The following is a 24980-nucleotide window of genomic DNA, read 5'->3' on the forward strand; positions in this document are numbered from 1 at the left end:
GGGATGTAGGCTTCCTGCATGGATCAGTTGATGAGGATAGAAACTGGGTAAGATAGAGATTCAGCAGCCATTTTAGGAAGTTGGCTGGTAGACTGTCAGCTGCAAGGGTGGTTGGCTTTAGTTTTAGGAGGAGTTTTTTAATAGTGGTAGTGGGAACTGGTGAGAGAGCAAAGGAGGGGATATTGCTGGTGCATTTGGTAGGCATATGTGTATGGTTGTTATTGGACAGCTGGGAGGATAGAGTTAGGATGGACTCTGTAAAATAGTGATTACATTGGAATGCTATATCTTTGGTATTGTTGTCTGAGGAGGGGGCCGGAGTGGTAATTTTTCCCGGTTTTAGAAGAGAGTTGATATCATGCCAAAACTTTTGGGGGTCTTTTGAGTGTTTGTTTTGGACCCTGAGGAAATAGTTCTTTTTGTCTAGTCTTTTCTTGGCCTGATTTCTGAGTTGTTGGAAATTTTGTTTGGCTATGCTAGTGTTATCCCTTTTCCAGATTTTCCAAGCTTTATCCCTAGACATTAGTAAGGCTCTTGCATCCCTACTCAGCCATGGTGCATAGTTTGTCTTGACTCAGATTTTTCTAATGGGTGCAACTTTGTTGAGGACATTTAAGAGAGTACTATTAAAGTATTCAATGGCTTGGTCTAAACCTAGCGTTAGTAGTGGTTTCCAGTTAGTTTATTTTAGAGTAGAGTTTAGCTCCTGTATGTTTAGTTTATGGTCATTTCTAACTTGTCTAAAGGTTATGGGCTTGGGTATGTTGGTGCGTTTGCGTAGGGGAAAGGTGGGGAGATGGTTACTGAGACCATTTAGTAGACAACCTGTCTGGTAGTTTTGTTTGGGGCAATTGACTAGTGTCCAATCTAGAATGGATTGTTTATGGGTTTTTTTTATCAACTTTAGTAGGTTTTTGAATGAGTTGTGAAAAACCAAAGAGAGTAATATGATTAGTGGGGTTGTTAGAATTACAGGCTATCCAGTCGGTGTTTAGGTCACCTAGTAAGATAGTTTCTTGTTGCAGATTCTCTGAGGTCCACTGTAATATTTCCTCAACAGTAGGGGAGTTGTTTCCTGGGGGAATATAACAGCAAAGAATACAAATTTTTTTGTTATTGTTTTATAGAACTGTACCCAAGATTCCGCATTTTTGAAACTTGGGAAGGTGGATTTGTAGAGGTTTCATTTTGAGGTTATTTTTAAAGAAAATTGCAATTCCACCTCCCTTCTTGCCTACTCTATTTAGTCTTAACATCCTGGTGGGAGGATTTCTTTGTTTTCGGTGTTGGGTTTTAGCCAGGTCTCAGTGATTGTTTGTATGTCTGGGGAGTAGAGGGTTATAAATGCATGTAGATCAGGAAGCTTATTGGATATGATCCTGGTGCTGATGTTGAGAATTAGCAGGTCAGAGTTTTGTTTGTTTGAGGGTGACACACACACACACACAAACACACACACACACACACACACACACATATTTCCAAGCTAGTAGTAGTAGTGGCGGTAGTGGCAGTTTTTTGGGTTAGGGGCGGGTTAAGTGAGTTAGGGTTAGGGCGCGGGTTATGTAAGTGTGCAGTAGTGGTATTTTTTGGGTTGGGGTGGGTTAAGTGAGTTAGGGTTAGGGCGCGGGTTAGCTGAGTGTGCGATAGTGACGGACCTTAGGGTAAGGGTTTGGGTTAGGGTTGTACATAGTTGTGTGTGTGAGGTTTAGTGTGGGTTTGTGAGGATTTTGGTGTGCTTGTGTTCTGTGTGTGGTTTTTGGATAAGGGGATGTGTTTTGTTAGTTGATTGTTGTTATTGTGGTGTGTGCAGTGTATGGGGTTTCGTGTTTGTGGACCGTCGGTTACTTGTTTGTCGGGCATGTGAGGTGTCGTGTTTATGGTTTGTCGATAATGTGGTGTCGATGTTTCTGTTGTCGGTGAAAGTGGCTGTCGATCTTATGACCTAGAACCATATATATATATATATATATATATATATATATATATATATATATATATATCTGTGCGTGTGTGTATGTATGTATGGGTCTATTTTGCTTAATCAAAATTACACTTACCTGAACCTGAAAAATGTGAGACAAATTCAACAAAAACTTAATAACCCAAAGAAACAAATCACAGATATTGTTTACAGGTAAACCAACCACATGGCCACCAGGACACAAAACAAAAAATGCAGGCAAATTAAACCCACGCAAGTGAGGGTGGGGCTTTGCCTTCCACACCCTACATAATTAAAACAAAGAGTTAGAAGGTCACACTGAAAAACCAATCAGAAAAAAAAAATGAAAACTCCAGCTAAGCTAGAACTTCCAATGAGTGATCTCCCAAACCTCTTCTAACAGAGGCACATGGGATATATGCAAATGACCCTTATGAACATCAGGTTTTTCAGCTATATGGCGATTCTGATTGCCCATGACTTTTACATTGGAAGTCATTTTAATGGACAATTTCAGGCCAATAAAGCCAAACCCCACTAGCTTGGCTTTATTGGCCTGAAATTGTCCATTAAAATGACTTCCATAGCTAGTGGGGTTTGGCTTTATTGGCCTGAAATTGTCCATTAAAACGACTTCAAATGTAAAAGTCATGGGCAATCAGAATCGCCATATAGCTGAAACACCTGATGTTCATAAGGGTAATTTGCATATATCCCATGTGCCTCTGTTACAGGAGGTTTGACACCCTACATAATTAAAAATACCAACTTCAAAATCGGGCAAAGTTCAGCTTAGTGGCCAAGTGGTTTCCCTGTAAAAATATTGGTGATTCATTGCTTCAGGTTATTAAGTTTTCGTTGAAGTCATCTTGTGTTTTTCAGGTTTGGGTAAGTGTAACGTTGATTAAGCAAAGTAGACCCATATATATATATATATATATATATATATATATATATATATATATATATATATATATATATATATATATATATATATATATATATATATACACACACACACACACACACACACACACACACACACATACACACACACACATACACACACACACACACACACACACACACACACACAGGTTCATATTCACAAAAATATGTTTGAGTGATCAATTGCCATATACTACATTGCATCCTAATACTATAATTTTCTCAGGAACAAGCTACTAAAGCCTCTAAACAGAAGAAATTTAATTCATTACAACAAGTCATTAATAATGCATGCATATTACAAAAAAATAAGAAAATAAAATTGCTTTGATTCAGTTCACAAAAAGCACAATTAGAGAAAGACAGTGCACAGGACTGTAGTTAGGTAGAAGGAGTGTTAATGCCTAAAATTTAAATTCAAGAAATGTCAAGGCTTACAATTTTACACTTAGACCATTAAAATAAATTGCTGTCTTATGCAGCTGCAGAGAAACTGGTGAGGGTCTTAGAGTATCTCTCTCTCTCTATTTTTGTCTATTTCTAGTAGGAACCTGAGTTTGAACTCTGAGTTTAAATCTTCAGAGAAAAACACCATGCTTATTCTCTTGGAATATATGCATACGAAATCTGTAAATAACCTGAATAAACCATTAATGTTTTAATGACATTGACCCATGCTGCAGAACTTTTCACCTCAACTTCTGCATAACCATTTTGCTTTAAGTTCCCTTGGGGTATCATTACAGAATATGATATTTATTCTAACAAACTACTGTAACTTGCTTCATTACTTTAAATGGATACATCATTTAGTAAATTTTAATGGGCAATTTCGCTTCTAAAATAACGATCATGCCTAAAAGTATATACATTCGACAAGTTCTATTAAAGCAGAAAAGCTGTGCCAGATTTTAATTTAGGAGAAAAAATGCTCAAAGACTTTAGTGAACAGCCCAACATGTTACTTCTAATGAGAAAAATTACAGCTGTGTGACTTTCTCATCATAACAGCAGATCGGGGTTGGGGGGGGGGGGTTGGCTCCTGCAGCAGTACAGCACTTGAATTTTACTTTACCTTATTTGTGACACCAATCTGCTCATTCAAGTTAACTGGCTCATGTAATATTTTTATGGCTAAGCTGAGTATATTGTTATATATTATTCTTTACTTTTGTGATAGAAATTAAGAAAGATTCACAGTTTCCTTTGGTCTTAACAGCAACTTTAAGCTTGTACTCTGCATTATAATTTCTAGTAGTACTCAAATTCCTTGCTTGTTTCAATGTGATCTTGAGGTAGGGGAATGGGAATTTCTTATATTTCATTATTTCCCTTTGTTTGTTGTACAGCTTATTAACACAGGAATTCTACTCAAGAAGTTTATTCCAGAACATGCCATGAGATTTAGTGCTGACAGGTGCCAGCTTTTCTGCAGTTAATTATGTACTGGTAAAACTTAGAGGTAATATTTATTTATTTATTTTATTTATTTTATATTTGTTGACCGGGCTAGTCTAGCTGGATACATATCCATTTTCAGCAGAGGCCCGGGGAGAAAAGCTCCATGCACAAATACATTAAGGCATTAAAAATGACTAGCTTAAATTATACAGCATAATATGTAAAGAAAGTAAATTTTGTGAATACTGTACAGAGACATTAGAGTAGATTTTGGAGATAAACGTGTCTTAATTCAATAGAGGGGTTACAAATACAATCAGGCAACAGTTAAACATAGTAATTAAGCATCAACATTCATTTGAGAGAAAAAATAAAAAACAATAAGTAAGAAAAAGATAAATAGAGACTAGGAAGGACAAAATGCAGGTATATTTAAAACTATACCAAAACCACAAACTGAGAACAAAGTCCAGAAGCACAAAAGCAATCAAGCGGACAGCCGGTGATGTATAAAAATGAAAATAATTTTTCTTTTTCAGCCCTCTCAGTCAGGTCCATTTATAGAGTATTGTTTGGAATTTTGCACAGCTTCTCTACAAGCTGAACTAGACCTGCTCTGGAGAAGTCCTTACAGACTGTGCTTCTCCACTTTATCCTCACCTAGCCCACTCCTACCCTCTTTGTCCTACCTCCTACCCCAATTGTATTAAGGTTTCACCTCCAGTTCCTCTCATTCTTTGCAACAGATTCATTGCTACTGCATTTCATCCAACATCCAGTATTCACCAACTCCCAAAACATCTTGCCATCCTTACTCTATCTTTTCTTATTCTTTCCATTACCCCCATACACATTTATCACAAAGTCTTTGAGTGCCCCTTATGATTCTTTCTTCAGAGCTGATAGCTCTGAGTGTCATCATGCAGACGTCAGACAGTAGGATTAACATTCCAATCACTTGCATTTCCCCTCCACTTGAATTAATGCTTCTTTATCATTTATCCCACAATTGACCATTTTTCTACCTTTTTAATGCAGGAAAAAAGTCACTCCTAGGTATTTGTCTGCTCCTATGAAACTGGAAGACCTAACCCAAAGTCACCCTTGTTTCCAATTCTGTTAATTACAGATTTGTACAAGTAAAAGTACAAAGCTTGATTTTCCCAAAATTCATAAAATATTTTATATTGGATTACATCATGCCAGGATTTTTTATATTCTCCTATACTTTTATATTATCCTATAGAAACACACAGACTGAAGCTCTGTCCTTCTTTCTCTCATTCCTGCTCATGGATATATACCCAAAGGACTTCAAAAATAATACCATCATTCTAGGAGATATTAATATCAATGCCACTGGTCCTACTGCCCCAACTTAAACAGAATGTTGCTTTTTAGAAATCTAGAGCAAATAGTGTCTTAACCAACTAGACCAAATAAAAAGTCAGGAAAAAAATTCCACATGAGATCTTGCAATTAAAACATTAAGCATAGCTGTCTTGAATTACAAATTCTGCCAAATACCCCAAGTGAACACTGCCCCATTATCTCCCTTCTTCTTCTTCTTCTTTTGGATTTACCCAGTTAGGGGTCGCCACAGTGGATCATCTGTCCGCAAATGATTGGCAATGGAGTTTTACAGTGTTGAGTTGCCAGCCCGGCGCCCAACCTTCCACAGAAGGCACATGCACACACTCACACCTAGGGCCAATTTAGAGTATCCAATTCACCTACTGCATGTCTTTGGGATGTGGGAGGAAACTGGAGCACCCAGAGGAAATCCACATTACCACAGGGAGGACATGCAGACTCCACACAGAAGGCACCCAGCTAAGAATTGAACCGGAGAACCTCTTGCTGTGAGGTGGCAATGCTAACTGCTGCACCACCGCAGCCACCCTACTGCCCCATTATCTCCCTGTGGTCCTTCAAAAGAAAGCAGAAGCCCCCCACTGCCAACTGATATAATTCAGGAATGTTTTTGAGGGAAGATTACCTCTATTTTCCATACATCTAAATTCTATCAAATGGTCCCAAATTTACAATCAAAATGACTCAAATGAGGTACCCTCATGCCTCATAAACACCCTGGAAATAATACACAGTACTCTTTTCCCATTAACTCCAAGAATATTGAGTGGTTACAAATGCTCCTGGATCTCTTCAGCCTTGGAAAATTACTGGCATCAAGTGAAGAAGCCTGAGATAAATGGAAAAGATATGCATAACTTTAAAACAATGCCAACATTATCTTAACTTCAGAAAGAAAGCCAGAATTGCCAACAACACTACTAAATCTTACTTACATAAAAAGAAAGCAGGAGGCTGTTTGCACCTCACCTGGCTAATTTTGGAAAGTAGTTAAGGAGCTTAAAGGGGCATTACTATACTGAACTTAATCTCTTCACTTCTTAACAATGGTAATATCAGCTTTGCTAGTAGCTGCAAACAACACCTCAGCACATCCATACATGATCTGATTAATAATTTGCCACTACAGAGCACTATCACCCCTTATATGATCCAAACATCTCAATTAAACCCAGCCTTCCTTGGAATAGTCTCAACCATCATTGCAAAACCTTACAAATATTTCAAAAAATATCCTCCTAGTAATTTTCCTACCTACTTCAAATATATTACCATCATCCAGTTTTGAACAGTCTCCTACCTCAAAATATGTAAATATTTTAGACCCATTGCTAATCTCTATGCCTTAACAAAGATCTTTGTACAACATGTTTTCTATAACAGTTTCAGTAAAATTACTGCAATGTATGCTGCCACTGACTACATCCATAATAGCATGGTCAAAGCACTACTAAGAACAGGAGTCTTTACTGACTTAACAAAAGCCCTTGAAACTATAAATCACTCCCTTCTAATTAAGAAACTTGATAAGCTCAGCTATGGCAATAGCACCCACTAAATGGTTTAACTACCACCCTACAAATATAACCTTCAAAGTATAATCTGTTAACACCCTGTCTGATCTTGGAACTTTGTATAGCAGGGCACCTCATGGTTCAGTCATAAGACCCCTCTTATTTTCACCCTTCACTAATGACCTTTTCAAATGACCCCCAGCATGGTTATGTACGCAGATGACATCCTTCTGCTAAATTCAGGCAAGGATACTCCAGAATTGCAACAAAATCTGTAAGCAACCTTCTCAGCTCTCAGTAACTAGATGTATTCCAACAGACTCCTAGTCAGTCCTTCTAAATCCCGATTTCTGATCTTTGCCACTAGACAGAGGCCACGCAGCTTCCTCCCAGTCTTACTTAAGGATAACAATGGGAACTTTATCTCTAATGCCATAGAACGAACCTGCCTGGCTTAAAGTTAGATCCATCATTAATTTTCACCCAATACATGGACAGAGTTGTGAACAAAATACTGACATAAATAACACTTTACAACAGACTCCCTCACCTTTTCCACCCCAGTTCTCATCAATCCTCATCCCTCAATGTCATTATTCATAAACTAGAGTATAGTCTGCCCCTTCTCACTTTTCACTCCAGTGCAAACATGCAAGTTATCCACTCGACAATCAACAACATTTGAAAATTTACTATGCTAGTAAGTCCAAGGTCCCACCACTGTGAACTTCTTAAAGGTCCTAAATGGTTACCTACAAACAGTAGAGACACTTTCCTCTTTTGGCAACTTCTTTTTCAAAATTATTACACAGAGCCAGTGTCCACCTCTCAAATCTGCAATTCAGAAAGCAAAGTTACTGTTTTAGGGACAGTCAAGACAATGCCCTTTACTTTGGCAGCGACCTCACTTTAAAATTAGTACTGTGTAAAGGGCCTTTTCCAAATTGATTCCTTCTGTCTGGAACACCACCCTCTTGAAATTAGATAACAAACATCTCTGCAAGCATTCAGAGGCAAACTTAAAAACACCTTGAATTTGAGGTGATCTGTAGCTTCTTCCAGGATAATGGATAGAATCAATCATTCCAAACAACCACGTCTGCAGGACAGTCCTCTTTGCATAAAACAACTAACTGCTGCATAAATACATAGTATATATAATTGCTAAAGCATTTGACACCATTCCCCATTCAGGTATTATTGATAAGCTCACCAGCCTGGGCATAAACCCTTACGTCACAAGATGGATCACAAACTGGCTCTCAGATCCCATAAAGTAAGAGTAGCGGGATCTATGTCCAAATCCAGACCAGTAACGAGTGGTGTGCCTCAGGGCTCTGTCCTGGGGCCCCTCCTGTTTGACATATACTTCTCAGAAGTACAGGCAAGCACGGAAGGGCTGTGGCTGACTAAGTTTGTGGATGACTGCAAACTGGGTGCTATAACAGAGTCTCTGGCCGACATGGAGATCCTCCAGAAGGGCCTAAATGAGACTGATGCATGGTGTCAAAGCCATGGTCTCAAGCTAAATGCAAAAAAATGCACAGTAATCCCCTTTGGAAAAAACAGAGTACCCGCAAACTACAATATAGGAGGTAACCACCTGAAATCTGAAGAAGAAATAAGGGATCTAGGGACCCAAGTAGATAGTCAGCTTTCCTTTGATAACCATGTTGCCAAAGTGGTTAGAAAATCCTTCTATGTGACCCATCTGATCACGAAAGGGTTTGCATCAAGATCTAAGGATGTAATGGTACCCCTCTACTCTTTCCTCATCAGACCCATTATTGAGTACAATGCACCAATTGGAATGTACCTGGCTCAAACAGTTGCCCTATGCAGCACGATTGAAAAAGCTAAGACTGTTCTCTGTTGCATACCACTTTCTCAGAGGTGATCTCTGTCTAACGTACAGAGCCATGTCCAACCCAGAATTGTTGAACATGCTCCATCTTAGCAAAACCAAATATACTCGAGCTACACGCTCTAGGGATATAAACCTCAACACAGCAATGAATAGAACATTCTGGAGGGATAGATTCCCTTCGCAGAGACTTCCCTTACTGTGGAACAGTGTCCCAATCTACATAAGACAGAGCCCCTCACTATCACTCTTCAAGAGGAACCTTGATGAATGGACGGGTAACAGAATGTTCACACCGGGGATCACACCAACAGCACTACTAGATAGGGGCCAAGGGTACTAGCTACTAGTACAAGGGTCTAGGGAACTACTAAAGGGGTGGTGAATACCGCACAACATGGCTGGGCTAATATATGCCTTCGGGCAGATAGCCCAGTACCAACCTATGAACCTATGAACCTATATATATATTCAGATTCCGCCCTTTGTATATACTATTTTTTCTACACATCATATCCATTGTATATATAACTTCCTACCAAATGAATAATGGATTTATTCTGTCTACATATCAAGCTGTATAATCATTGTACCTGTATTATGTAGTCTTTGGACTACTTACCTGGTTATCAAAACAAAACAAAGTAAATTCATTGACAAGGATTCTCTCAGTTTTTGGACTAAGATTTCATTGCTAAGGAGAACAGTGCTAGTGAGAGAGGCCATCCACACCACGTGCTTCTATATAACCACATTTTCTGATAATCCCTGAGTTAATCATTTTCTGAAAACATGAGTGTTTTTCTACTGTAAGAATCTATTGTAGAAATTTCCCTTCCTGTCACTGTCAGAGTATTTGAGAAAAAGGGCCAGCTTACTGTTGTGAAGATGTTTTGTGTATCAATAAATATGATACCCGTTTTTCCTTCCTAATAGTACTCATGGAATTCTACAAAATTCCACAGAATTATTGATTAGTTATCTGTAGATGATTATCCTTTTACAAAGCCATGCACGTCCCCTACCATCTTTGGCCAAAATGGTTCCAAACTAATACTTTTAGAAAAAGCTTTGAATTTGCACTACAGAGATACATGATTTGAAACTTAACTGAGTCTTCCATGTCCTCTTTCACTTTTGATAAGACACATAGACCTCATTAGCACTTACACGAGTGCATGGATCGTGCTATCCCTAACAGAACCAAGATGCTATCCTCCAAAAAAAGGAAGCCAATCTGGTGGTCTCAAGCCATAAACTAACTCTCCAACAGAAGAAAGAAACTGTTGCAAAAAAGTGTAAAATCCCATAATTGGAGGAACTCCCTGCTCAGCCTCAGTAAGAAGCTGAGATCCCTCATAAAATCCTCCAAAGCTAATTATGAAAACAAAATCGCCACTGATTCTAAAGACAACCGCAAAGCATTCTATAGCTATGTCAAGAATCTCAATGGTAATACTCAGATCTGCTCTGAGTTACAGCACAATGGCACTAAATATACAGAACCAACTGATATTGCCAACATCCTAGCAAATAGGTTCAGTGCTAACTTTACCCCCCCCCCTAAAGGGCCCATCTCTGTACAGGAAGAATGTAAAGTTCCTGTAATCACAGCTGCACAGGTAAAAACCAAACTCTCCAAAGCCAAGAACACAGCATCCATGGGACCTGACAACATCCCAGGCTGCGTTCTACACAAACTACATAATGAACTGGCACCGCACCTAAGTAATATGTTCAGTCATAACCTCACCTCAGGCTTTGTGCCCACTGAATGGTGCACAGCGATAGTTATCCCACTCCACAAAGGGTGACCAGCACGGACCCCGGGAACCACCGCCCCATTAGCCTGATGAGACTGGTCTACAATGCTATGGAATGTATCATCATGGAACTTATAAACAAAGACATTGGTAATCTCCAAACTCTGGAGACCACCCAATTCGGGTTTATAACAGGCAGATCATGTCTACTAAACCTGATAGACTTCTTTGAAGCAGTCACCAAAGCCATAGATGAGAGTAAGTTCGTTCACATAGCCTATCTAGATCTCACCAAGGCTTTCAACACCATCCCCCACTCTGGAAGTATAGATAAACTCACTATACTAGGTATAAATCCCTATATCACAAGATGGGTGAACAACTGGCTCACTGACAGAACCCACACTGTGAAAGTAGCAGACTCCAAATCAGACTTCAGACCAGTGACAAGTGGAGTACCACAGGGTTCAGTCCTGGGTAGTCTCCTGTTTGGTATCTACTTCTCTGAAGTACAGGCTAACACAGAAGGTCTTTGGCTAACAAAGTTCACAGATGACTGTGATGATGTGGACATCCTACAAAAGGGCTTCACTGAGACAGATGCCTGGTGTCAAAACCATGGCCTCAAGCTCAATGCCAAAAAGTGCATTGTCATCCCCTTTGGTAAAAACTCTGTACCCATGAAGTACCACATAGGCGGTAGTCTACTTAACACCATAAGTATGATAAGAGACCTTGGGACACAGGTGGACAGTAGTCTCTCCTTTGATAATCACATCGCCACAGTCATCAGGAAATCCTTCTACGTGGCACACATCATCAGAAAAGGTTTCTCATCCAGGAAAAAACAGGGCATTGTTCCCCTGTAGTCATCATTCATTAGACCCATTATAGAGTACAACACCCCTTTTGGTATGTACCTCACAAGACATCTACAACAACTGGAAAGGCCACAGAAATACCTCACAAATAGGATTACCAGCCTCAAACAGATGCCCTACGCAGAACATCTCAGAAAACTCCAGCTTTACTCCATTGCATATCGCCTACTCAGAGGCGATCTCTGCCTAACATACAAAGCTATGTCATCCCCAGAGCTGTTGGACATGCTCCACTTAAAGAAATCCCAATCCCTCCGAGCTACATGCTCTAGGGACCTAAACCTTGTCACCACAATAAACAGAACATGCTGGATTGATAGATTCCTGTCCCAGAGACTTTACATACTCCGGAACAAACTACCTAACTATATCAAACAAAGCTCCTCATTAGCAATCTTAAAGAAAAATCTTGATGATTGGATGGGAAATAGGAAATTCACCCTGGGGATCACTTCTATGGCTCTGCTCGAGAGGGGAGCAGAAAAATAATTTTCTTGAGTGGTGAAAGCCAGGGTACCTTTTTGGATAGGCTTATATAGGCCATAGGACCAATAGTCTAGTACCTACCTATGAACCTATGACAGCCTCCCATCTCCAAAACCTGCTAAACTCCTAATACCCCACACCTTTTAAAACCAACTACCTTACAAATGTTGATACAGAAACCATCCTGTCCATCCAGCCTGCTATTGTTCATATGCCCAATCATCTCCAATATTTCTCCAAACTTTATCCAGGAATTCAAGTGCTATCCTTATCTATTTCACATAAATGTTTTCCTTCGTATACAGTAATACCACCTCTTCCTAGAGTGACTTCTCAATGCGGGTTCCCCTAGTATTCTCTAAAAGACCTCTTTTTATGATATAATTGCCATCCAGTCATCCAAAGCATTCCTTTCCAGAACTTCAACAGTAGCCACATCCCCTGCTGTCCTCATACCTAACAAGATCCTATCCAATCCAGTGGTATGTCTATGCCCATCCCTAGAAGAAGTGAACTGGTGACAATCACCACATCTCTCTCTCTCTTGCTATAAAAAGCTACAATTCCTAACTCCTGCATTCCACATTTTCAAGTTCTTTAGTGTTTGTGGTAAAATTCTTGCCCCATATAATCCATCAAGTTCAGGTTTCATTACCCAATTGAAATCACCCACTCCCAGTATTATCCTATCTCCCTTTCTGGTATGTCTGAAATTGTCTTACTTCTTTCAGAATACTCTCCTTATCTTCATTTAGTAAATAATGACAACAGTCCCCTCCCCTTTCTGTTCACACTTGCCTAGCATCCATATACCATATTTCCTACTTATCCTTTACTCTTTTTAACAAGATATTAGGCTCCCTTATCCTCCTCTTACACTTTCAACCTTCATCTTCACGTATACCTTTTCTGTAGTTTAATTGCTTTGTGTTTTTTCATTTTCAGTGCCTGTAGAAAGGTTACATTTACCCTCTGTCTATACAGTTTACTCAGTACCCTTTCCCCTTTCCCCTTTAATAGGGCTATTAATCCTTCCTACATTCATTGACAACATCATCACCATCTCCTTCTCATTGTCCTTTCTCCCCCCTATCATTCTTTAGGAGCAGGTTCTAAAGACCATGGGTGACTTGCATCAGACTACCTATACTCCAACACTAAGTGACACCATCCACTTCTCACCATCCCTATGATAACAGCAGTTAGCTAAACAGCTCCCTGAAAAAAAAACAAAATATTTTTTAATATATTCCCCAAGCACATCCAGATTTATATAAATCCTCCAAAAATTATCAGGCTGTTGCACATTTGGTCCCCTTACAGAGGTCAATAGAAAACAGCACACATGCTGACACACACACACACACACAAACATGCACACATACACATACAATCCTTCCTCTACACCTTATCTATCATTACCAGGACACATACATTGGTGGCACAGTCATGCAGTGGTTAGCGTTGTCGCCTCACAGGAAAAAGTCCTCTGGTTTGATTCTCAGCTGGGGTACCTTCTGTGTGGAGTCTGCATGTCCTCCCTGCATTCACATGGGTTTCCAACAGGTGCTCCAGTTTCCTCCCACATTTCAAAGGCATGTGTCTGGAGCATTTCTCCCCAGGCATCCACTGAAAATGGGCTCTGTCCCAGTTGGACTTTCCTGGTAAACAAATGTTAAATAAAACTAAATATATTCTCATCATCGTCCCTACAGTTCCTTACCTTTTCTTCACTTATTTTACCACTGAGTTTGTATAAAAGAAAAAAAAAATTCTGTGCCTCCATTCTTACAGCCCTTCCTCCTTATCTCCTCTAATGTAATAGATTATTCCCTACCTCAGCCACAAAGTATCTAACATTAGGCAAAAACTTCAAAAAGCATGCCAGCCCATTCCTTCACCATCTTCCCATATGCATTCAATTACAGTTGTCCCTTAAGACTACTCCATTCATTAAAAAATATGTGCAGCATCAAACTAGACAGTTATAGCAGTATCATTAAAGATGATCAACTGGCAGTCTGGCAAGTTATTTATTTTTACGGTATATTAGCCATCCATATTGTCAAATTCAGTGACTGTATTAATTAGTACTTGGGATATTTTCCACGTTTCAGTTAAAGTCTCATTGCATTTGCCCAGTCTACCTACTAATAAAGACCCCCCCCCACACACACACACACATATGTATATATATATATATATATATATATATATATATATATATATATATATATATGTTCAGCGTTTTGATTCCTTCTGCAAATCTTTGAAAAGGATTTTATCTCCTTTAGCCAAATGCCACCCCCCTGAGTTTGAATTAGCCCCTCCTACTCAAAACTGGACGGGCACTTGACTCCGGACCGCTTACTTGCAATAGAAAAAGAACTCAATTTTCAAGTGACAGTATTACAGATCAATAATAGTGATATGAATAAGTCAAATATTATAAATGAAAACCAATAAAATTTTGTTTCTAAGGAAAAAGAATACTCTCAGGTGCTTTCCTTCTTTCCTCTAAGTTGGCCATTGCAGGTAAAGCCCATTTACATCACTATATACGAATATTCCTCCCCATCCCTTTCCTACTTCTTCTTCTTTTTTTTCTTTCGGCTTTTCCCGGTTAGGGGTTGCCACAGTGGATCACCTGTCCACTCATGACTGGCAGTGGAGTTTTGCGGTGTCCAGTTGTCAGCCCGGCACCCAACCTTCCACAGAAGGCACACACACGCACACACTCATGCCTAGGGCCAAATTTAGAGTGTCCAATCCACCTACAGCATGTCTTTGGGATGTGGGAGGAAACCGGAGCACCCGGAGGAAACCCATGCAACCACAGGGAGGACAGGCAGACTCTGCACAAAAGGCACCCCAACCGAGGATCGAACTGGAGAACCTCTTGCTGTTAGGTGGCAATGCTACACGCTGCACCACTGTGGCCGCCCTCCATCCCTTTCCTGCTATTAATAGTAACTGCATATTAATAATCGTTTACAAAAGCTCCCTGTATCCAAAGACTTGCCTGTTCCCATTTACCAATCAAACCGAGTAAATGATATTATTTAAAAACTTACTGCTTACTTCTGATACAAGGCAGAAAAGCTGCAAATAACACTATAAACAGTTCCATTTCCATATTTGTGTTACCTTCTTGTCATCAATGTGAGGAATCAATGTCCATAAATAACAGAGCAGTCTAAACAGGCAAGCTAGGCCTTGCACCTCACCTTGACAGAATGGCTCTAATGTGTCAGCTAACACCTATGAACCTATGAACATTGCAGGGATACTTATATTCTTCACAAATGCATTTGCTTCTTGTTATCTTGTAGTACCTGCCATCAAGACTGTTGAGTCAGCAACAGCATTCAATTATTCCTTGATTCACTGTAGTTCCTTACAGTTATAGAAAGAAAGAAGATGAAAGGGCATTCCATAGAATATGGATACAGAGATACTCACTATAACAGCCCCCTGCACAATAATCATTTGAAATGCTGGGACCTGCTATAGTGAGTCCAGAAATGCAGAGACTGAACAGTTGAAAAATAAAAAGACAACACATACTAGGTGCAAGATGGGCATTTCTCATAATATTACCTTTTCTCAGAGGTATGGCTATCACAAAGTTAGTATATTTAAGTTTGATCAGTGGGTGGGAGGCTTACACACCATATCAGGGTATGCAATAGGACTTTCCCCTGCAAAAAAGTTCAAAGGAGAAGAGCAATGTTCGTCATTCACTCTACTCCCTGTGTTTTTTTTTTGATGTGTCGACACTTAGCATTTCAACTACAGGCTTCCTGTGCTGTCATAACAGGTTATAAAAAAATATATATATGAAAAAGCTTTTAAATTAATTGCTAGTTTTTGATGCAGTTCAATTTAATGTACAGGGCAAAAGCACTTAAACTTACACTTAGAATAAATATTTTTATTTCCTGGTGATCAGTTTTCAGTTTGTGTACACTTTGCTTCCACGACTTTATTGACTGCCACAGTATGTGGGTTCTGTGGTCATTTCTCTATATATTGGATTGTAGTGTCCCTGTTTCACTTATACCACTTCCTGTCACAAGGTGAAGCATCCATTGACATTCCTTTCATTTTCTTTGCTTGTATACAGTTGTGTTTACAGATGACATGTTGGTCAGGGTTTTCATGCTTTCTATAGTAACCATGACTCACTGTACTCTATTCTACCTGTTTTCTGTTTCTTTATCCCACAAGTAAATTTGCATATGTTAGTCTTGCATAAGTTGTTTTAATTGTGATAAAGTGATTTTGCTTGCTCAATGCAAATCATTCACTTTGGTTGGGATTTTCCAGGTGGTACTTTTCACTGTGCAAAGAGTCACATAGATAATCAAACACATATTAGGCACTGAACAGGGTCAGCAGACCAAAGGACTGCATAATAAACACCCTGGTATAACAATTGACAAGGGGGAAGGAGGGAGGGTGTTTGTACTTCAGCTGTGATCTATTCAAATATCTACTCTTATGGCAAGTTTACTTACACAGCTGCACAATGTTCATTATTGGATTACTGTTGCAGTACACTAGGCTACATGGGATGTACACCAAAGCTTATCTAGAAAGGGGGGGGGGGGGTAAGGATCAGAGATGAGGGACCCCTGAAGTACAGTCCTAGCAAATCTTGTCACAGCCCTAGAGATGAAATCAATGTTATTGTGTTTAATAACAGCACATATATGGAAGACCAGGTTGCTGCCTCTGGAATGTTTCTACCCCTTTCTAAAAACAGCAGAAGTAGCCATAGCTCTGGTAGAATGGGCTATGCCTTTGCCTGGAAGTAACTTACTATGAAGGGAATAACAAAATTAAGCAGCATGGGATAACAATTTGGAAAACAGTCTCCTTTGATTAAGCAACAAAAACCCAAATGACCTCATTATGTCTCTTAACATCAGAAGCATCTGTAATAAAATCCAATACCTCCATGCCTACATAAATCTCTAGTCCCCTGACACCTTTATCCTAACTGAATCATGGCTCAAATCTCACATCAAAAGTGAGGAGATATTCCCACCTGGATACAACATCCTCCATAAGGACATACTATCCAAGAAAGGAGGAGGTGTGGCACTGTTGTACAAACACCACCTCAATATCCATATTCTCACCAAATCAGCTTCACAGATTGACAAGGAAGAAATACTTTACACCACCCTCAAATTAAACCCTAAGAAATCAATAAACATTATAGGGTGCTATTTCCCACCAGGCCAAAATATACCTCCCTTTGAAAACCTACTAGACTGGGCCAATCTCTCCCTACCCAAATAAACTATCATCCTCGGGCACTTTAACATCTTTTGGCTATCCTGCAATAGCAACCACCCAGCCCTCCATCTAAATCTCCATGGTTTCTCTCAGCTAATACAAACCCCCACTAGGATCAATAAAAACCCTAATAACCACATCATTCTTGACTGGGTCTTTGTTAACAAAGTCCCTCACACCTACCTAGCAGGCTGTTTACCTGACTCCCTCAGTGACCATTTCCCAACCTTCCTTCTAAAAAAAATCACATTAATGATTGCAAACCCTTTACCCACAGACTTATTCGCAACAAAGCATATTTTAACCCCAACTCCTTCACCTCCTCCCTACAGAATGTAAACTGGTTACCTCTAAAATATTCAACCTAGTCCATTTCTTTAACAGTACCTTCCTCAACATCCTTAACTCCCATCCCCCCTTGAGAAACACCAGAATCAGAACTAAGACCTCTCCCTGGCTACAAAAAAAACACCAGGGGCCTTATGAAAACCAGGGATAAAACATGGGAATGCTGGTGCATAACTAAAAAACCCTCAGATAGGCAACTTTTCCTTCAACTACGTAACAAGGTCAAAAAGCAAGTAAAAGCAGAAAAGGCCCTTTTCTATCAGACATCCCTAAACTTCTCCCAAAACAACTCCAAGCAATTCTGGTCCACAATTAATTCTATACCCTGCCCAGGAAAAGTAAGCACCCCCCCTACCAACCACCCCTCTCTCCGCCAGTAGCATTGCTGATTCCTTCAATAAACACTTCACAGAATCTGTGGTATCCCTAACAAAAAAACACTTCCCTAAACTAATTCCCCCTCACCCAACCCAAAACCACCCTTCCCTACCTCCTTTCTCTCCACAGTACCCACCTGCTACATAAAAAATCTCCTTACAAAACTAAAACCCACAAAACTAGCAACCAACTACCTGCCCGCTGAAGACTTAGACTTAGCAGCTGATGTCTTAGCTTATCCTTTTTCCATATTAATCAACCACTCTATATCTGAATCCTATGTACCCATGCTATGGAAAATATCACACATCATTCCCCTCCACAAAGGTGACCCCTCCACTGATCTCTCCAACTACCACCCCACTGCCATCCTCGCCCCCTCTCCAAGATACTCAAAAAATGCATCAACTCACAAGTCTCCAAATTCCTACTTAACAATAACCTCCTCTCCAATACCCAGCATGGTTTCAGACCACACTACAGCATGACAACTGCTCTCCTCTCCTTCACCAACACTATCCTTCATCACAAAAACAATGGCCTCCTCTGCTGTATTTCTGGATCTATCTGAAGCCTTTGAAATTGTGTCACAAAAACTACTACTCTCTGCTCTGTCTGACCTCCCTTTCTATATACCAGCCACAAACTGGTTCCACAGCTATCTACAAGGCTGCCAGCAATCAACCATCTGGGACAACAATCTATCCACTCGTCTCCCTGTTACTCTTGGGGTTCCCCAAGGATCTATCCTTGGCCCCCTACTTTTCTCCCTTTTCACCAACAACCTGCACACTGCCACCAAACATGCCTCCCTCATACAGTACTCAGATGATTCCACCCTCATCTGCTCATCCCCAACTCTTACAAAACTCCAAAAGATCACCCAAGAATCTTTCTCTTCAGTTGAAATATGGCTATCTAATGTCCAGCTTCTCCTCAATCCAAATAAAACCAAACTCCTCATCTTCCAGTCCTACAAATCTACCCCAAACACCCCACATTTCACTATTCAAGCCAAGGATAATATTTTAATTTCACCAACAATCCACACAAAACTACTTGGCGTACAGACAGACAATAATCTCAAATTTGACACCCACATATCAATAACAATAAAAAAAGTTCACAAAAAGCTGGGTGCCTTATATAGTAGCTGCCAATACTTCACCAAACCAGCAAGAATCTCTGTTGCCAATTCCCAAATAATCTTGACCCTACTCTATGCATCACCAATACATACAAATCTAAAGACAGTCAGACCTACACCAACTCGAAGCCTGCTACAATAAAATTGCCAAATTTGCCACTGGTGCCTCTTACAGCAGCCACCACTGTGTCTCCCTTAGAGACCTTGACTGGCTTGAACACCCTCGTCTCCTACACCAAACTCAACTCACATTTGCTCATAAACTAGTAAACCACCCTCTCTGAATCCCATCCCTCCATACAATTCTCCAACCTTACCACTCTTCCAGACCACTATGCTCCTGCAACAAAAATCTACTCCAGGTCACCAAAGCCAAGGTGAAGCATTATTTTCCTGCTCTATATCCAAGCTCTGGAAGAACCTTCCCACTACCATAACTACCCTTCCTTACTGCAGTCTTTTCAAGACTGCACTTAAATCTCACCTAAATTCTCACTGGCTTTGTCCTTGTCCAAACCCCGACTAATAAACCCCCCTCCCTTCAACCCTTCTCTCCTTTCCCAGATTTAGATAGAGTATCCTTTCTATCACTATAAAACAGAACTGTAGATTACTCACTGCTAGTTAATCCTTCCAGGATTTAGTTATCATTTAGTCTATTATTATTGCTATCTAGTTACTGTTTAGATAATTTGTAGCAGCGTGTTTTACTTCTTATTTCTCAATGTTTGTAATTGGAGCATCTACTCAACTGTACCTAATTTGCTCCTGTATTTCTCCATGTCATGATCACCTCTACTGTATTCATACCTTGATTGTTATTGTGTACAATCTACCATGTCATTCTGTGGAGCTTTTCTCCTTGGGCCACTGCTGAAAAAGGACCGGTGCCCAGTCGGAATTTCCCAGTAAACAAATGCAATAAATAAATAAAATAAATAAATGATTTTCCCCTTTTTCTTACCTTCATAAGCAAAGAATAATTGATCAGAAGTTCTGAAATCCTTTGTCTTATCAAAGTAATATAGAGGTTGTCTCTGAACATCCAGTGTGTGTGTAAAATTTTCTCTCCTTTTTCAGTACAGAAAAGAATACAGGAAGATGGATAGATCGATTCAAAGTGAAGTCTGAAATCATTTTTGGCATAAAAGTAGGATTACTTCTCAAGGGTGCCCTATCTTTATAAAAGATGAGATATGATGGACTCACCATAAGAGCTTGCAGTTTGAATGATTTTCTAGCAGTGATCAGAGGGTGAACAAGACTATTTTTCATGAGAAGAACATAAAATCAGCCTTTTGAGCTGGTTCAATAGAAAAAAAGTTTAATTTTCTCTAATACAAATTTAAGATCCCAAGTAGGAGTCACCTGTTTTCTAGATGGATGAATGTGTAATACTTTTTCAGAAAATATTTATTTGCGATAAAGAATAAAAGAGAATGCATAGGCACACATTGAGAAAGGTCCAAAAGATGAATCTTAATGCAACTCATTAGCAGTGCAGAATCAAAACGGACTGAGCTTTAAATGGATCTTGGTTCATTCTATGGCATCAACTAGAAAGTCTCTTCCATTATGTTTAAATGATTTCTAGTATCAGCTTCCTTAGTCTTCTTTAATACCTTCTGCACATCCTCAGAAAACTTTGTGAGGTATTAATTAAAGTTCTATTATCCAGGCTGTGTGCTGAAAGACCTGAAGGGTGTAGTGAATCAGAGAGCCCCTGTACTGTGTAAGTCCAGCCTGTAAGGTAGATTTTGATAACTACCATTTTCTATTTTCAAATGAGGGGATCACTGTTGTCTGGGCCAAAATGGACTTACTGGCACTAATTTGAGGGAGTCATTTTGGATCTTTAAAAGGAATCTAGTTAGCCAAGGAAAGAATGGAAAACTAAACAGAAAAATTCCCATCCATGTGAAGTAAAAGGATATGTCTCCAGGCCTTAATGCTGTGAATAGAGGCAAACAGATCTCCCTGATGCGTTCCTCACAGGCAGATATTCTCATGGAAGACCCTTGGATGTAATTTCCATTTGTATTTGTCCTAGTCCAACTCAGCTTGTCACCCATAACAATCGTCTCTGATGGAATGTATGTAGCCTGTATCGATAGACTGAGCTACCAGGCCATTTCTCAGACTTGCACTGCTAATCTGCAAAGGGAGTAAGATCTGAACCCTGCCCCTTATGTTGTTTCTGTACCACATTGTTGTGATAAACACTCTTGGAGCTGTTGTTGGTTAAACCAAAGGGTAAAACAGAAAACTGAAAATGGGAATCACAGAAGATCTTAAAAACATCTGAAGTATTTGTGAATTGGAATTTGACAGTAAGCACCTTTTAAGTTTACTGTAACTAGAAACCACTTGGAAGGAATGAGAGGTTACAGAGACTGTACTGAGAACATTTTGAATTTTGGGATCTTGGTGTGCAGGATTCTAAAGAAGAGATTCAACACAGTTCTCCAGGTTCCCTGTTTCTTAGGCACCAGAAATATCCTTGAGTAAAATCCTCCTGCTATTGTTCCAGTGGGACAGGCTATGTTACTCTTAAGAAGGCATGAGGTCTAAAATATGAGGAAACAGAGAGGTTTGATTTGTGGGACAGATGTGGAGGAATCCCTTGGAATTTGGGAAAAGATCCCACTGCCATGTGTAATGTTCTGCATTATTCTGTATCTGCAGTAATCTGGTGCCAAAAAGCAAGGTGAGAGACAGAATTAAAGGGCTACCACAGTGGGAAACAGATTGATGAGGGCATAGCCAATCTACTTTTTTGGACTCTGCTTGAGCCTGAGAAGCTTCTCGTTTTTTCTTTGAACTTCTCTGCAACTGCTTTTTAAAAGTTTGTTTACCTTCTTTTTTGTAAGGATTTTTGAAAGACTTATATCTAGATAACCTCTTGTATTAACTCATCTTTCATCAAATTTCTTGAGGACCTCAATAGAAGAAGACCCAGACAAAACGTATTAATCCAGAAGTGCATTCAAAATTTCTGCTTTAACCTCTTCTTGTAAAGTCTTTGTGAGTAACCAAGCAAATGTCCACATAACTAACCGAGTAGTTGCAGCTCTTGAAACAGCATCATTAGAGCATCTAAGAGAGCATTTTATAACCTGAAACATTAAAGAAGGTAAAGAGTTCTAAGATGTCTTAACAACTGAAGAAGGAAGGTTAGCAATTAATTTCTTCATATTGTCAAAAGAATCTCAGAGAAGCATTAACATATGTACTTGACAGTTAATTGTCAGAAGGTTAAAATGGAAGAAGTAGACCTTCTTTCCCAATCTAACAAAGTCACTACTATCTTTAGCTTAATGAACGTTGCTGGAACACATGAAATGATTAGATGATGATGACTGTTAAAGAGAAACAATGGAATGATCTTTGCTAGGATTCTTAACAGGAACTCATGGAATTGAGGAATCTTGTATTATTTGTGAGATTGCCCGGGAGCTGGAAGCTTCACTATCTAAAAAAATGCCAGCTGCATTAAAGGCATCTTCCAGGGCTGCCAAAACTGGGAGAATACCCACTGGTTGAGAAATGTTTTTGTTGGGTCTCAGAAATTTCCTGTTGTTCGCAATTAAATAACATGTGATGATCTTTAAAGTGAATCTGGTGAACACTCAAAAGCTTCCCCTTTCCTCAAGACATAAATCACCAAGAAAATGGATACAGTTTTCTCACACAAATTGGAAGGAAGTCCCCAAGGAAGTACTTATCTGCTGACCTGATGAAATTAGCCAACTGCCAAACCTGTAATGGCACAGCTAAGAGTGGATGTTACTGGTAGTTCAATGGCAAGAAAGTTCTGATTTTTGGCACTGATACATCTTCCTTTATACTGGTTTGCTCTCATGCTCCAACAGACAAATGGTTGCATGGAATGTGCGCTAAAGCTTTGGAAGCTAGCTAGATGTCTAACCTTTGAGAGGGTATATCCAGATAGCTTAGGCTACTGCAAGAGTGAGCTAATGATGAACATCAAGAAATCCTATCTATCCCTAGTAAACCTGATAGACCTTGCATTCAACAGTGCCTAAAGTAGCCATGGTGACTGAGTATAGCTCAAAGAGGAAAATGGAATCCCCATGTACAATGACACATGTTTTACATCATGTGACACAATGTAATGCCACACTGTGGTGTTAGCATATCTCTGCAGAATAGTGCTGTGGTAATATGGGTGTACTCACGTCATATACATAATCATAATGGTTACATGTATCATGGACAACACCATGCACATGGCTACCACCAACATATCTGGTTCTACCAATTATATCTAGTCCAAGCACTGTACCATACCAGTGATTCAGAAACAATGGGGCTAAGCAGATGGCTTAGGATAACCTTCGTTTTCATCAACAGTAACTCTTTTTACATTTGATTAAACAAGGGTGAGGACAAGAACAGGGTACATGAAGGGCATACTCTTAAGGCCAGTAACTAAGATTTAATCTTTAGGTGGGATCTTTCACTAGCTGTGTGAGGTGGATGAAGTTAAAGTCAACCAATTACCTCAGATCTTGTTTACAATAATAAAGACAGACATACTCTTACAACTTTATACATGTATGTGTATAATTCCGATAGAGAGAGAGAGAGAGAGAGAAAGAGGCAATGCCACATCTGGAGCTGGTTATATTGGAAAGATATAACCAAATTGTTATATCCACTCGCTTTTCTAGAATAAACCTAAAAAAAGGTTGGAGGTTGGTGGGAGGGGAGTCAAGGATGAATGAATACAGACAACACAGATGGAACATTATGGTAAGTACATAACTTTTTTACTTGATGCTGTTAATTTTCATTCCATCATTGACTGATGGGACAGAGTCCCCAGCTGCTTAGAACCCTGGGTTGATTCAAGGAAGGATATTTCTGAGGCAACTGAGCCAAAAGATGCCCTAACTCTGGACACCAGATCCAGCTTTTAATGAGAGAGAAAAGTGTGAGGGGAAGACCAAGTTGCTGCTGAACAAATATCATCCATGGAAGTTCTTAAATGGAAAACTGAAGTGGTAGCTAGAGCTGGTAGAATTAACCCATACTTTGTAAGGCAAAATCATTCCTGATTTGTTATAAATAAAGGAAATGCAATCAGTAAGCAATTTAGCTATAGTGACTTTAGATATAGGTGAGCCTAATTTCAAGTCAACAAAGGATACAAACATTGATCAGTCTTTCTGATATATTTTGTTCTATGAAGACAGAAACATAATTGTCTATGCACATCTAGCAAATGTAACCAGTAGTCTCCTTTGTTGGAATAGCTCAGAAAGAAGACTGGCAGATTAATACATTGATTAATGTTGACAAGGGATACTACCTTGGCCAAAAAAGATGCATTGGCACATAAAGAGACTCTATCCATATAGAAAATGAGATATGGATCTTTCACCGACAATGCCTGCATTTCCGAAGGTTCAACTAGTGGAAGCGATGGCCACTAAAAAAAAGATCTTCCTAGACAAAAATTTAAGGTCACAATTATGGGCAAACTCAAAGGGTGGTAGAATCAAGGACTGCAGTACCAGATTGAGATCCCACAATGGAGTGGGTTCTTTAAAAGGGGGCTTATTAAGAATTGTGCCGTGCAAAAAGGCTTTTCATAGTTT

The 24980-nt window shown here is 39.5% G+C and overlaps 1 protein-coding gene across 1 annotated transcript in view; it reads right to left on the bottom strand.

Annotated features, from left to right (window-relative positions):
• Positions 1–24980, bottom strand: part of LOC122787923 (dynein beta chain, flagellar outer arm-like) — a 5188001-nt gene that overhangs the window by 554551 nt on the left and 4608470 nt on the right. The window lies entirely within an intron of this gene.

The sequence above is a fragment of the Protopterus annectens genome, chromosome 13.part0, assembly GCF_019279795.1.
Source record: "Protopterus annectens isolate FY-2018-M chromosome 13.part0, PAN1.0, whole genome shotgun sequence".
NCBI lineage: Eukaryota > Metazoa > Chordata > Ceratodontiformes > Protopteridae > Protopterus > Protopterus annectens.